Source organism: Lineus longissimus, chromosome 19, assembly GCF_910592395.1.
Source record: "Lineus longissimus chromosome 19, tnLinLong1.2, whole genome shotgun sequence".
Taxonomy (NCBI): domain Eukaryota; kingdom Metazoa; phylum Nemertea; class Pilidiophora; order Heteronemertea; family Lineidae; genus Lineus; species Lineus longissimus.
Genome location: NC_088326.1, coordinates 8468599 through 8481496, shown reverse-complemented (window position 1 = coordinate 8481496; position 12898 = coordinate 8468599). Strand labels below are relative to the sequence as shown.

The window sequence follows — 12898 nt, the reverse complement described above, 5'->3', positions numbered from 1 at the left end:
AACAGTCTCTTGAATGTAAAGTGTAACATATTTAGCTGAAGCCGGGACGAACATTTGCTTTTCTTATGCCGCCCCTTGAAATTCAAGGCAAGTAGTTTTCCATCAAGTCAGACTTGACCAGATCACATTTGTGCGAGTTTACACGACACTGAGACCAATCTGGACCGGTCTTGATCGATCTAGATCGGTTAAGTCCCGTGTGAACGGCCGTAATATCATATTTTTTTTCTCTCAGATTCCTCTGGATATCTACCCATCTCATCTTAACCTTACATACGGCAAGGTGATCAACTTTGATACCGCCACCAACCTCATGGTCGAGACCGCATACTTCGTCCCGCCGCGTAAGTTGTGCAGGGAAGAAAAATGTCCTCCACAAAAGGCAATCTCCTAAAGAGAGGATAGCTAGCATTTGCTCCGTAGTAAGTAAACGGTGCTAGTATTAATCAGCAACCGTTATCAATGCCGAGACTTGGAGATGGCACAAACCGGTGTACGCATTGATCTATGTAGCCGAAGAATTAGTCTTAGAATTGCACGATGACAGATTTAAATTTGTACGCATGATTGCTTATCCTTGCAATTTCCTTTCAGAGGAAATCTGTTCGAGCGGGCGCACCCAGGACAGATTCGATAATGAGGGCACTGGCTCCAATCTCTACCTTCAGCAGGGACCAGACCCAGTCAAGGACTCTGTCATCATCCCGAGGTTGGAAGCCGATATCGGGAACACAAAATGGAGGAAGGGACGATGTTTCCGTACTATGGATAGGTATACAGTGTACCGTTAAAAGAAGTTGTCGCCATCTTGATTTCTTTTACCCAGGAGAGAATTTGGATCCAGATCAATCCGACAGGGAGCAAAATTGATCAGGTTTACGTATTCGCCATTTTCCTCAAGCAGAAATCATGTAGGGCTCCCTGTCAGGTGACAAGTTGTGACCAATTAAACCCTCTGTATGTGATCATGGCCGTGCTGTCTGTGCCGAACATGCATGATAGCTCTCCTCTGATTAGTCAATACATATCAGGAAGTCCAGAATTGATGCTTGAGGAAAGTGGCGAATGCTGATCTATCGGTGTTGAGGGTCGTTATCCCTTCATCTATAGAGCCTAGGATTATCGTCGCACACTGCTGATGAATCTGCATGATGTTTACGATGATGTTATCCCCATTCAGGTCAGCACTACTGGTACGACTACTCCGAGAACATGAGCTGTGACGACTTTTACCCGGCTTTCCTGCTCTACAACGCTGGAGAGCTTAATGCCTTCGGATGGGCCCTTAACCTCTACCACGAGTCGCCACGATATGAACACCCAACTCCCGATATCCTGGACGTAAGTTTGACTTGGACTTTTTGATCATTTTTGCCGAAATTGTTAGGTGATAAAGCGAATTTCTCCTACAAAACATCATTATAACAGTGACAACCATTGCCCAACGTATGACAGCTCCTAAATGTCATTCATATTTTCATTCCAGAGCTTCTTCAACCCAGTGCCAGTTTGCCTGACCAAGCAGCCAAAAATGTCTACTATTCATATCTACATGGACGATGCACCGCTTCTAAACATGTGTTAAACAATTAAAAAATATGTTATTTATATTGTTTTGAAGTGTTATTTCACGTTATTTCCTCTTGACCCTAAATGGGTATCGATCCATGCTTATGTTGTATCACTTATTGAGAACCCCATCTAAGTTCTACTGAATGTTTTCAGGACAGACCGAGGTTAAAGAGTGAAGGAAGTCTTATGTTTGTACCTTTGTTATCTAATTATTTTTTTCTGGATCAATAGCTACATGTTTGTCAAGAGAGGTGGAGCTATACATGTACAGTTGTATTTGCTCTGTAGTTAGTAAACTTGGCCAGCCGCAGTTCACTTGCCAACGCAACGGTTACCATGATGAGGCTTGGAGATTGGATCATGCGATGACATCTAATCACGTGACGTTATACTGAAGGGAAGTAAGTCCTATTTCCGGTTTCGGTCTAAATGAATGTGCTCCATGATATCAGGTGTGCAGTGTCAATCCTGATGTTTAGACTTTTCAACGTAAAACTCTGAAAAAAAGAAGGTTAAGCTATGTTCAAATCACGGTTTTCATATTTTCTTATTGACCAGATGTAATAATGAAAATCCAAGATTATGAATGATGTCGAAGACGACAATGTTTAAGGATCAACTGGGTTAAAGTAGGCTATCCTGTGTTTACGACACGTGCTTCTTATGAAGCTATCTGCAACATTAATCATGTCACCGAAGAATTTTGTTTCTCATCTACCCAAAAAGAAAACAAAACCATCTCCGACAACAACATTCTCGGCAAAAGTAAGACGTTCTAAGCTTGAAAACTGAATCCACTGCCACTTTGTTATGATCCACTTCCGCCCCGTCGGCCATGACGGAAGCGGGTAATTTATCGAGTCCCCACAGCTGAATGGAATCGAAGACCAGGTCTGTAGCGTACCCGGTGTGGACCGGAGTGAGAGTGTCGGGAAGAAAAACAATCCCAGATGTCATGGTAACAGCAACATCGTCGGTGAAGAATGAAGAGTCGAATCAGGAAAGTTTTGGTCAATTGTTACAAAAGGCTCTCGAGAAAAGGCAATGTTTAGCCATTTCCTTAGGAGGTGATGAATATCTGCATAAAGACAGGGCGTTTCAGTGTCCTTATCACTGAGAGGGTAATTTTTAGCAGCCAGATCTCTATGCATGGCAGCTTAATGACGTAAAGTAGGTAATGGAGCGTATCAAAGAGAGCAGATTTTTTATTCTCATTTGATCTATTATTCTAGCTAGATTATGTATGCAAAGCATCGGCAGGCCTTTAAACCAAATTTCGAAGTGATGATCCGTCTTTGCTGGATGGGGGAGGGGGGGCATACCCCACTACTCGCGTGTTTTGACCGGGGTTCTGGGGCCCTCCCCCATAAACATTTTTGAGATTTAAGTGCCTTAGATGCGTTTTCCTCATATCTGACAACAGGTTATTGGTTTCGTTTGCCTGAAACGAATGATTGTTTTCTAACACGGGTTTTTCATTGTTATTTTTTGTAGCCCTGTTAAAGCCTTAGCAAAGTCATTTTCAGAACCTTTCAAAATAGCAATAATCATACCCGGCCGCATTGATGAACTTTGGATCCAATCCTATCAAAGTCAACCGAAACATTTTCCCCAAGGGATAATTTATTCAAGAATAATCATTATTGTTATGCGATATCTAAATAAACATCTCAATAATCATTGAATCTCTTTCCCCAAGGCCGATTCTACTGATGAAAATAGATAAATGTAGATCAATAATAATCTTTCCGGTTATTGTTGTTAAATTCGCACCAGGATGAAAACACTACAAAATTGAAAACCTTAAACAGTATTGGAAATCACGAATATTCATGATTTCATACGAATCTCAACAATATTCACAGCTCCGAGTACATACTTAATTTTATAATTCAAGTCAGAACATCTCTCTACAAAACCATCATTATACCATCAGGTTGGAATGTAATTTCTATAAACCCCCAAAGGATTGAAGTCATTTCAAGACTTAGTCAACAGATATTTTGAAAATAATTGAAACCATTGGATGTCGAAATCTCGGGGGACCGCACGATATCGTTATTTCTTGGGCCGCAGGATTTTGTGGAGGACTTTAGATAGAATGTCGTCATCTTAGAAAATGTCATCGTAATGAAACCGAATGTTTTTGTCGTCTATTTCGTCTTCGATTTTTCATCTGTTCAGTCGAGATAAAGGAAAACATTTTTTAGATGAATGATTGAAACGAGCATAACTGCTGAACGTTCAGCTGCCTTTAAAAATGTGCTTTTATTTTGAAATACAGCATGTATCGGAAAGGTATAGAATGTCTGATAAAGTCTGTTTCGTGTTGGTTTTCTTGGTGAATCTGCCCTTCAACTTTGCATTCCCTGATACGGCCTACCTGTAAATATATTGATACATTCAAATACTCAATTTTCACATTCATAAGGTATGTTTGAGCAATCTTGTCTTGCCACAGTTTTTTTATCAAGTGGTTCGTAGAAAGGTACGACACTTCAGACCTGCATGGTGTTGACTAACCTGGTTACCGTCAATGACCAATTGCTGCACGAGTTGTTTTTGTCTGAACCACAACCAACCTTATAGAAATGGAAAGGGCGTAATTTACCGAGCACATTACTTTTCGCTCTGTGCGTCCCGTCCATATTTTTGGCATTGAGTTGAGGCTCTTAACCATACATTTAGTTGGGCGATAGGGACTTCGGCTCATTTCCATCTACGCGTTTGGCCGGACAGCTGCAAACCGAGCACCACCATATTGGAGCCTATTTTCTTGTTTAGAAGTATCCCAACTCCACAGAAGTCCATATTCAATGACCAGAGCTTCGGCGGACATAAAAAGAGGCGCAGCGATTCGCACCTTCCTTCTTTGATCGGTGCAACTCCCACCCCGCATTAGACTATGGTTTTTGGGCAGATGCGGATCGCGGGTTGGGACAGTAATAAATTTGCCCGACAGCAATTCGCATCCTTCTTCCATTGGTACACCATCTCTCTTGGACAAACGTTTAAAACTGTGTGCTTTCTATCTCTCACGTGGTATTGAAAGTATTGGGCTATGAAAAAATCTGTCAGCATTAACAAGGGAACGACATCTCTCCCATTTGCGGGTTTCAACCTTAAGGTTGATTTTTCTAAGGTCTCAACTAGTACTGTACACCGACTACGGCCGGTGCGGAATTAATCAAAGGTTTAACAACACAAAACGCAACTAACCTGACCTTTGACCCGGCAGCTCCTTTCCAGATTGGAACTACCCCAACTCTGCAAGGTCTCATCTTGTTTAGTGGGCATGGCGTTGGCAGTCTCGGCGGACATCTATAAACTGGACAACCATAGGCTCTTGTAATCTTGAGTGGGTGAATCCCGCTGCCACAGTGGATCATGCTCAGTGGACAGACATGAATAGGCCTCGGGATATCTTTTTCGGCGGCAGCTAATTGGAAAAATAGGACTACAGTAAATGGTTATGTAACGTGCAAATCTCCTTGTGGCTACTCGGTTGTGGTTGGGATGGGGGCGAGAGGGGCGATAAATACCCCCAAAAAAATTCACCAATACGTGCTTTCGTTTTGAAATGGCTTGCTTTCATATATTTCAGCGAGGCCTGCAACGCTCGATTTGTTTCTGATTAGGATGTGTCCATGATCCTCGCTGAGTATTCATGGAAGCGATTTTCATCTAAAAAACCAAATATTATCTCACACTAGTCGGGTCCCTTTAAAGGACCATTGGCATTATTAAGGGCAATATAACCCAGCTTTCGGCTGCCCAGTCACCTCCTATTCTACATACACTAGTGGGAGGCTTCTTCCGACTTATCAACGGTTTCTCTAACTTTTTCCTGATTTCTCCGACGTTTCTCCGACATTGTCCAACTTTTCTCCGACTTTGTCCAAAATATCGGATTTCCACAAAACCTGTGAAAAAAACTAGGTCTTCCCAAAGAAGGCCATTAAAGATCAAAGGCCTCAATTAAATGGGGTTAATGAGGTGTGATGCTAACATCCAGAGTAAGTGTAAATACTAATCAGCTCCTCTCCTTGGATCCTTTGCGTGTTACACATGAGTGCATTTGGGTTGGGCCACACCATGTTTGAGCAGGGGAGACTTTTATGAAAAAGGCCTACTTTGAAAATGACAGCATAAGAAACAAAGCCTCATATGAATTAAATATATTTTTGATGTACTGAATTGTGTGTAATTTACAAAATATTTACACTATCTATTCGCATAATACAGACCAATTATTACATGTATGTTGAATACCAAAAAACAGTTGTTTACATTAAAAAAATCTCGAATTGTGCACCATTCTCAAATCTATTTACAAAATAGATTTTATCAATAATTTTACATGTACTTCAAGATTAGGAGTAATGACATTTCCGACATGATGCCTTGACCCTTTCATTTCCTAGATGATATGTTGAAATAGACTGCATGACATTCTGGCCATTAATTTGAAACTTTCAAATGAAACTGCAAAAATAAGCCATTTCTGTATTTCATCTAGTATTACAAAGTCTCCCCTGCTTAAACATGGAGTGGCCCAAGCCAGATGCACTCAAGCGTGACATGTAAAAGGTCCAAAGAAATTAGTATTCACACCTAGGGTCACCCGGGTGTTTGCATCTCACCTCATTATAAACCCCTATAACACAGGTCTTTGATATTTAATGGCCTACTTTGGGAAGACCTACTTTTTTTCACAGGTTTTATGGAAATCCGACCTTTTGGACAATGTCGGAGAAATGTCGGAGAAATCAGAAAAAAAAGTGGGAGAACCGTTAATAAGTCGAAACGTGTTTTTCTACTATCTAAGAGCTGAAACAAAATTAGAAAAGCACCAAACACAATCAGAAAAATAGTTTACTGATGAACCAGAGGAAGAACAACCATACTGCAATAAAAAGCCGCTCATTCCTTTCAGAGTGAGGATACATCAGAGCACCCCTAGATAAGTCCGCTCCCGTCCCATGGAAACTTACCGATGTAAGCCAGCACGGCCAAAAAGAGAAAAATGTACTTCATCATCAGAATAAAACACGTCAAGTTTTCTCGAAATGTTTCCAGAGAATGTTTTTATGATAGCTGCGCTTGCATTGAAATAGTCTATCGAGAGAGCTGACAAACTCGACGCCAGTTAAGGATCGCATGCATCAGTTCCATGATGCTGTTAATGCTTGAAATGTTCATGGTGACGAGGTTGGCTGTCCGATCACACGTGTTGATTTAGTTTGACTGTTGACTTATTTTTATTAATTAATAAAGGCTCTCGTTTCAATGCGATTCTGTAAGAAGTGACAGCTGCCAGCCATCAATATACATATACAAGGTGAGCTATCACTTAGGTGTCAACTCCAGCTTTTTTTGCGCATCATCTTAATTCCGCGCATGACTTTCACACAAAGTTTCAAACCTGGGGGTCAAACAGACTTTATCGTATGCGATTTCAAAGAAATTGGTCAACATTTCCAAATGTAGTAAATTTAAGCACATTCACAAACAACATTCATAAGGCGTTAGGCACTCGATATTTATACCTTTGTGGTTGCATTATGCATGAAAGAACCCACCCCCAAGCAGGAGAAAACCGGAAGAGGGCAAAAGCAGCAATGATTAGGGCACATTCTACTGAGTAAATCACTAATGTTATTGAGTTCAGCATAACAAATTTGCTCGAAATTCCATTTTGGAATCATTTTCTTTGGAAGAGCATATCAAAAAGCTGTTTTAGCCGCAGGCTTGAAACTCTGTGTGAAGTTCATGCATCCACCCGCGATAATATGTTCTAAATCCGAAGTAAAACATTAGTAATTATGAAAAATATCAACATTTGTATGGGTTGCTTTTTTGTGGGTCACCCTGTAGTCGATCCGGGTGAAGCTCAGTTTAATAGTGAGGCCAGCTTTACATACGTTTATAGGTGCGAGCGGGCTTTATTTAAAGACAATAGACAGTGTTTTGGGCGAGGCATGATTGAATTATTTTAAGTGGGAGGTAAGGGGTGAATTACGTAATGAAGTCAATCAATGAAAATGATAGCCCAACTTTTAACAAATTGTGACAAATTTTTTGCTGTAACTTGTTGATTTGGCCCCTAGGAACATTAAATCAAAAGTTGACCAAAATCCAAGGAGGGAACCACCCAAAGCAGTATCCTTCATGAATGTCCATTGCGATTGTGGCCATCTCACGAATCTAAGTACGCATGTAGGGCTACTTTTCCCTGGCGGTTTAAAATCCGACAAAGGTATTACCATGCAAGCCGCGAGCCTTATTTATATTTTGGTAAAACTGATGAACAGAAATGACTTACATTTCTCGTACCTCTTCATCCTGGGACAACTTCATTAGCAATTCAAAATGGCTGCATCATAATTCCCTGTTAACACACATACGTCATCACCTGATTTAGGTGATGACACGGGCATGCTTTTATTTTTTATGTTTCTAGGGGCTAATAAGAGCACCGGAAGTGGGGAGCGCATTGACCCCTGGGAATTGAGGTTGCGTCGTGTTTATATGATTCTTCTGGTCATGGAGACGGGGTTGACCAGACATGGTCATATACCACTGTCTTTGTCGATTATTTACTTAGCTAATATTGATCTTTTGGATATCTAATCATTTGTTTGATGTTAGTCGACGTCAAAGTTTTCATATGAGGTCCACGCTCTAAATGTGGGTCAAAACGGAGTATTTTATGTAATTTTACATAATCCCACGAAAATTGTACCGGCAGAGCTACCTCCGCCACTAAGTGGCGTCCGGGTGACTGTCACTGCGATATTGCATTGTTGTGAACCTAGACATGACGTCATTTTGACGCCTACCCTGGTGAAAATCAGCGCCACCTGTCGGGATGCCGATACCTTATTACAGAAAGTGAGTACAATGAACTTTGGAAACCGCATTAAAGTACTGTAGTAAGTGAAATAATTTTAGGGGAATATGAAATTATTATAGTTTTAAAATATTTAATACAAACTAATTTGAGAGGAATATGATATTATGGTTGCTTCTATCCTCTCAGAATAGTTATGATATATTTAGTATAAACTGCGTTTGCTGTATACATTTACTCGATTCCTTTATTTGGCACAGAAATAGACATCAGAAGATATGCAGCAATACGCATTAGTGTTTGCGGTGTAAATGAAATGACAGCTGAAATTAGTTTTAGATATGACATTAGATATCACGACTTTTGTTCATCAAATTAGAAACTACTAAGGTTTCATCTCACGTACATTGTAGTATCGCGGATTTCGGCTTCTATTTTCCTACAACATGGAGGACTGCTGCTGTTCTGGGTGCAGCAATTTTAGGAAAATCAAAGAATAGGTATGAAGTTAATCATTGTATTAACTTTGGTTGCATCCTGAGATCAGGCGTTTTGAACTCCTACCTCGTATCGATTGAAAGGCAGAGTATATTGAAAACAACTGGTACCAAGATGCTATGGTTGGTGATTTTGAAAAATACGGACAACTTATAAATGTACTATCACCCTGGACTAGTGTTTTATAGCTGTTTCAGTTCGACAGTAAAGTGCTGCTTATAAGATGAGAAATACATACATGCCATCTTCGCATGATCATTGAGAGCCAATAGAGAAGTTTAGAGACCTCCTCTCTAACGCAAACGTCAGAGTCAACGCTGAGCTTGCCATTTGGAAATACCAATATATATCGACAAACGAAGATTGAGGTGGTTAGCAAAACTTCCGATTTGAATTAAATGCCAGAAAAAAATAACTTCAACGCAACATTTTTTTGCTCTCACTGCGAATATTTTCATGAGCGACCATCTGTACAATGGCGACGGCAGCTGGGGAATTCGTCATATCAGAAACCGACGACCTTTCTCATGTACCTCTGGCTGATACCAGTGATCGTAGGTATACCAGGTAATATCCTGGCCATAATTGTAGCAAATCGAAAACACAACAAGAGGTTTTCTACATGCATCTATTTGACAGCCATGGGTGTAGTGGATACAGCATTGTTACTCGAGAGGATTCTTGCGATCGTTTTGAACAAGGTGCTCCTCGAATACGGGATCGTCGAAGAACCCCTGTGGTGGTTTAGGTAATGCAGCTGTCAATGTTAACCTTGTACCCTCCCTGGCCATGCGATCGACACTTAGGCAAAGTTGGCCCTCGGGTTTTTCTCGAGGGCCCGTATATGCATGCATGGTATGACACTAATTCAACAAGGACAAATGGAATCACCAGGATCCGGAGTCGTCACAACATTTTCCAACTTGTTTACACATTGCTAGAAATTTCAGTAGCTTAAAAGCTGATCAAAAGATTTGACAGGTCGACACTCAAATCTTTCTGATCGACAGTCGACGAGCAGGGAAAGGTCTCCTGACCAGGGGGTATAGGATTTACATTGGCCGCTGCATACGTCTTGCTACTAAATCGTTTCACTTTTGTTAACCAAGAAGATTCCAGGAGTAGGTAATGTACATTATCCCCTCGTTTCAGCACATGTACATGAAGATCAATACTCCAGCGCAACTGACAACACTCATGAAATGGTACTATCATTTGGTGAGTAGTGTTAGTACGGCTGGAGTTTTGATCTTCATGTGCCTGTGATTGGAATATGCTTTTCCCCCGGGCTTTCTGTCGGCATTTCGGCCAATCAAAAGCTCTCGGCAATTTTGCTTCACCAGTGCAGTTTTCTAAACTGAACCAATCACAATAGGTAATTTCGGAAGATTGCTGGACTCTTGCGCTATCCCCAAACTGGATTTATTATTGTTTTCGTTCAGTAAAAGCTGCATGGCTCCACCTTGCGGGCAAAGACAACAGTCGTGGTATCTTTTTTCCGTAGCCCTGCTAAAGGAGGTTGCTATATACTGTCTCCGATTCTTACCGTTTCAGGGTCGAAATGTACATCTTGTACACCAGCAGTATCCTCTCTGGTCTGTTCCTGGCGGGGATGTCCATCGATCGCATGTTAGCTGTCTGGTTTCCGATGGACGCCCAGCGACTGTGCACCGCGTCGCGGGCCAGGGCGACCGTGGTGGCGCTCACAGTTGCCGTAGCGGTCCTGAATGGTCATTTGTTTTACGTAGTGCATTATTTCAAGGACAGACAACTTGGTAAGAACCGAAATTAGTAGAAAATTAGATAAATTCATTTCCAATTTCCCCCTGGGTGCTCAGAGGTGCGCCGCCCCGCGGGCAAAATCAGCTGTCGTGGTGCTCAGTGTCGCCGAAGCTTTCCTGGTCATATCTATGTAATGCACAAGTGGTTAGAACTATAATTAGTGGAAAACATTTGTGGCGACTGGAAGTTCCAAGCTTCGAGAGTCATAATTTGCAACCGTAACCAATGACGAGGCCTGGACGCGAGGTTGATTCCCATGCTATCCTTTCAGGTATCTACGCCGTAACAATTACCGTCCCTGATCCAGAATTCAAAGTCGTAGAAGGTATTTCAGCAGGATTTCAAGCAGTAGCAGGCACAGTCCTACCTTTCCTCGTCATTTTAACCTGCAACATTCTTATCATCATCACACTCAGAAATGCTTCAAACGATCGTCGAAAGCTAGACTCGAGGCATGCACAGAAAAGCACCGACACGCAGCATCTAACGCGCATGCTCCTGTTCGTTAGTTTTGCCTACGTCATCACGACTTTACCGTACAGATTGAATCATTTTGCAATGAAAATCCCCTCCGTCGCAGAGATATACGACCTTACCCAGGTGTATTGGAGAAAGCGGTACGTCGTTCAGACTTGGACTTTGTTTATTATTTGGTTGTGTAATTACTCAATTAATTTCTTCCTTTACTGTCTGGCAGGTGGCAAAAAGTACCGCAATGACGCCAAAGAAGTCATGATGCAAATATTGTGTTGTCCATTTCGGCAGCTAGAGTAGAGTTTGATCTCGGCGAGTTCCAAAACATGAATTCGCTCACTCGCTTTTATTTTTACAGTTTAATGAATATATGTATATGTAAATATGTTCAATGTTTGAAAATAGTCCGTAGTATGGTTATAGTTCAGGCATACTACAATACGCAATAGAGCAGACGTCATCACACCCTGGTAGCCGTTTTGAGCAGGAGCCCGGGCTCATTTTTTTGGGAAGTGACCTGGTGTTTAGCTGATACTTTTTTGATAGCCCAAACATAGAGCTTATTGTCAAGTATCTTCAGTTTCCTCATTCGTCTTCGGTTTATATGCTTACGATGGGTGATTTGGAGGACAAAAGGAAAGAAAAACGGGGGTCTTCAAAAGATGAACTCATAAAAAGATTTTCACATGAGCCGTGATGGCCGCCGAAGACATGGAAGACAACAATATCTTCTGAACAGGGATTTTAGTCAAAAAGTCACATCATGAGGTTGGCCGGTGGGTGACAAGGTCAAAGATCAAGGTCAGATATCAAATTTGACCAAAATACATTTGATGACGTGTAATGTCCGTTTTAAAGAAGTTTGACTTATTCGTTGATCTAAATATGATTTATTGGACAACAGATATTATATGTTATTGAAAAACTTTGATCAAAAATCACAAATAACTCATTGACCCCTTGGTTTATGAGAAATTAAGGACTGTTTGATAACTAAATATAATAAGACAATGGTATGACTGTATCAGGGTTTTGACAACATTAGATTTTCGATAATCATATTTATGATAACAGTGGTGCTTAATTCTAAACGATTTTACTTTCGTTCTCCACGACAGGATTCTGTCGCGGCACGGTCTTCGCCTCGGAATAAACTGGTACGGTTTAAATACGATGCGAAAAATTGCTTACTGCAAGTTTTTCATATAAGTTGTCTGTTACACTCATAGAGTACACGAATTTGATCGTTGTTATGCACTTGCAGATTGAATTCATGAAAAGATTTCGTGATCAAAAATCGACGACCATTCTCTGTAATATACGTTGTCCCTACGACGTATTAGCTTCCGATAGGTGACCAGTGTGTAGCCACTATTGGCCCATCCCGAGGCTGACTCACAAATGTAATGCATGAGTCTGCACGTGACAGACTATGATTTTTCCTGCTCGCGGCAAAAATTGCGAACCTTTCATTTGGCCCGTTAAATCGGACTTCAGCTCTGTGTACACTGTCAAACTAATCAGTGGTCTCCAAATTACAGAGGTCATAGATTAATTAAACTTATTTGGTAACATTATTGATTTATGCTTAACTGTACGAGTATCCACAGTTGAATTATATACTTGAATTTGAAGAAATCTATTTCTGCATTGATGCATCAGTTTAGCCAATAGAGTATGCCATGCAGATATACATATCTGCCACTACATGCTTTAAAT

At 41.0% G+C, this 12898-nt stretch overlaps 2 long non-coding RNA genes across 2 annotated transcripts; one reads left to right on the top strand and one right to left on the bottom strand.

The window, feature by feature from the left end:
- The first annotated feature begins 1190 nt into the window (after positions 1 to 1190).
- On the top strand, positions 1191 to 1613 carry LOC135503257 (uncharacterized). Its single transcript, XR_010449876.1, has 2 exons — positions 1191 to 1341; positions 1487 to 1613. It is a non-coding gene; the product is annotated as an uncharacterized LOC135503257 (long non-coding RNA).
- A 2232-nt stretch (positions 1614 to 3845) lies between these two features.
- LOC135502704 (uncharacterized) lies at positions 3846 to 6642 on the bottom strand. The gene is made up of 3 exons (XR_010449813.1): positions 6567 to 6642; positions 4792 to 5011; positions 3846 to 3955 (listed from the first exon to the last, which is right to left on the bottom strand). It is a non-coding gene; the product is annotated as an uncharacterized LOC135502704 (long non-coding RNA).
- Positions 6643 to 12898: the final 6256 nt, after the last annotated feature.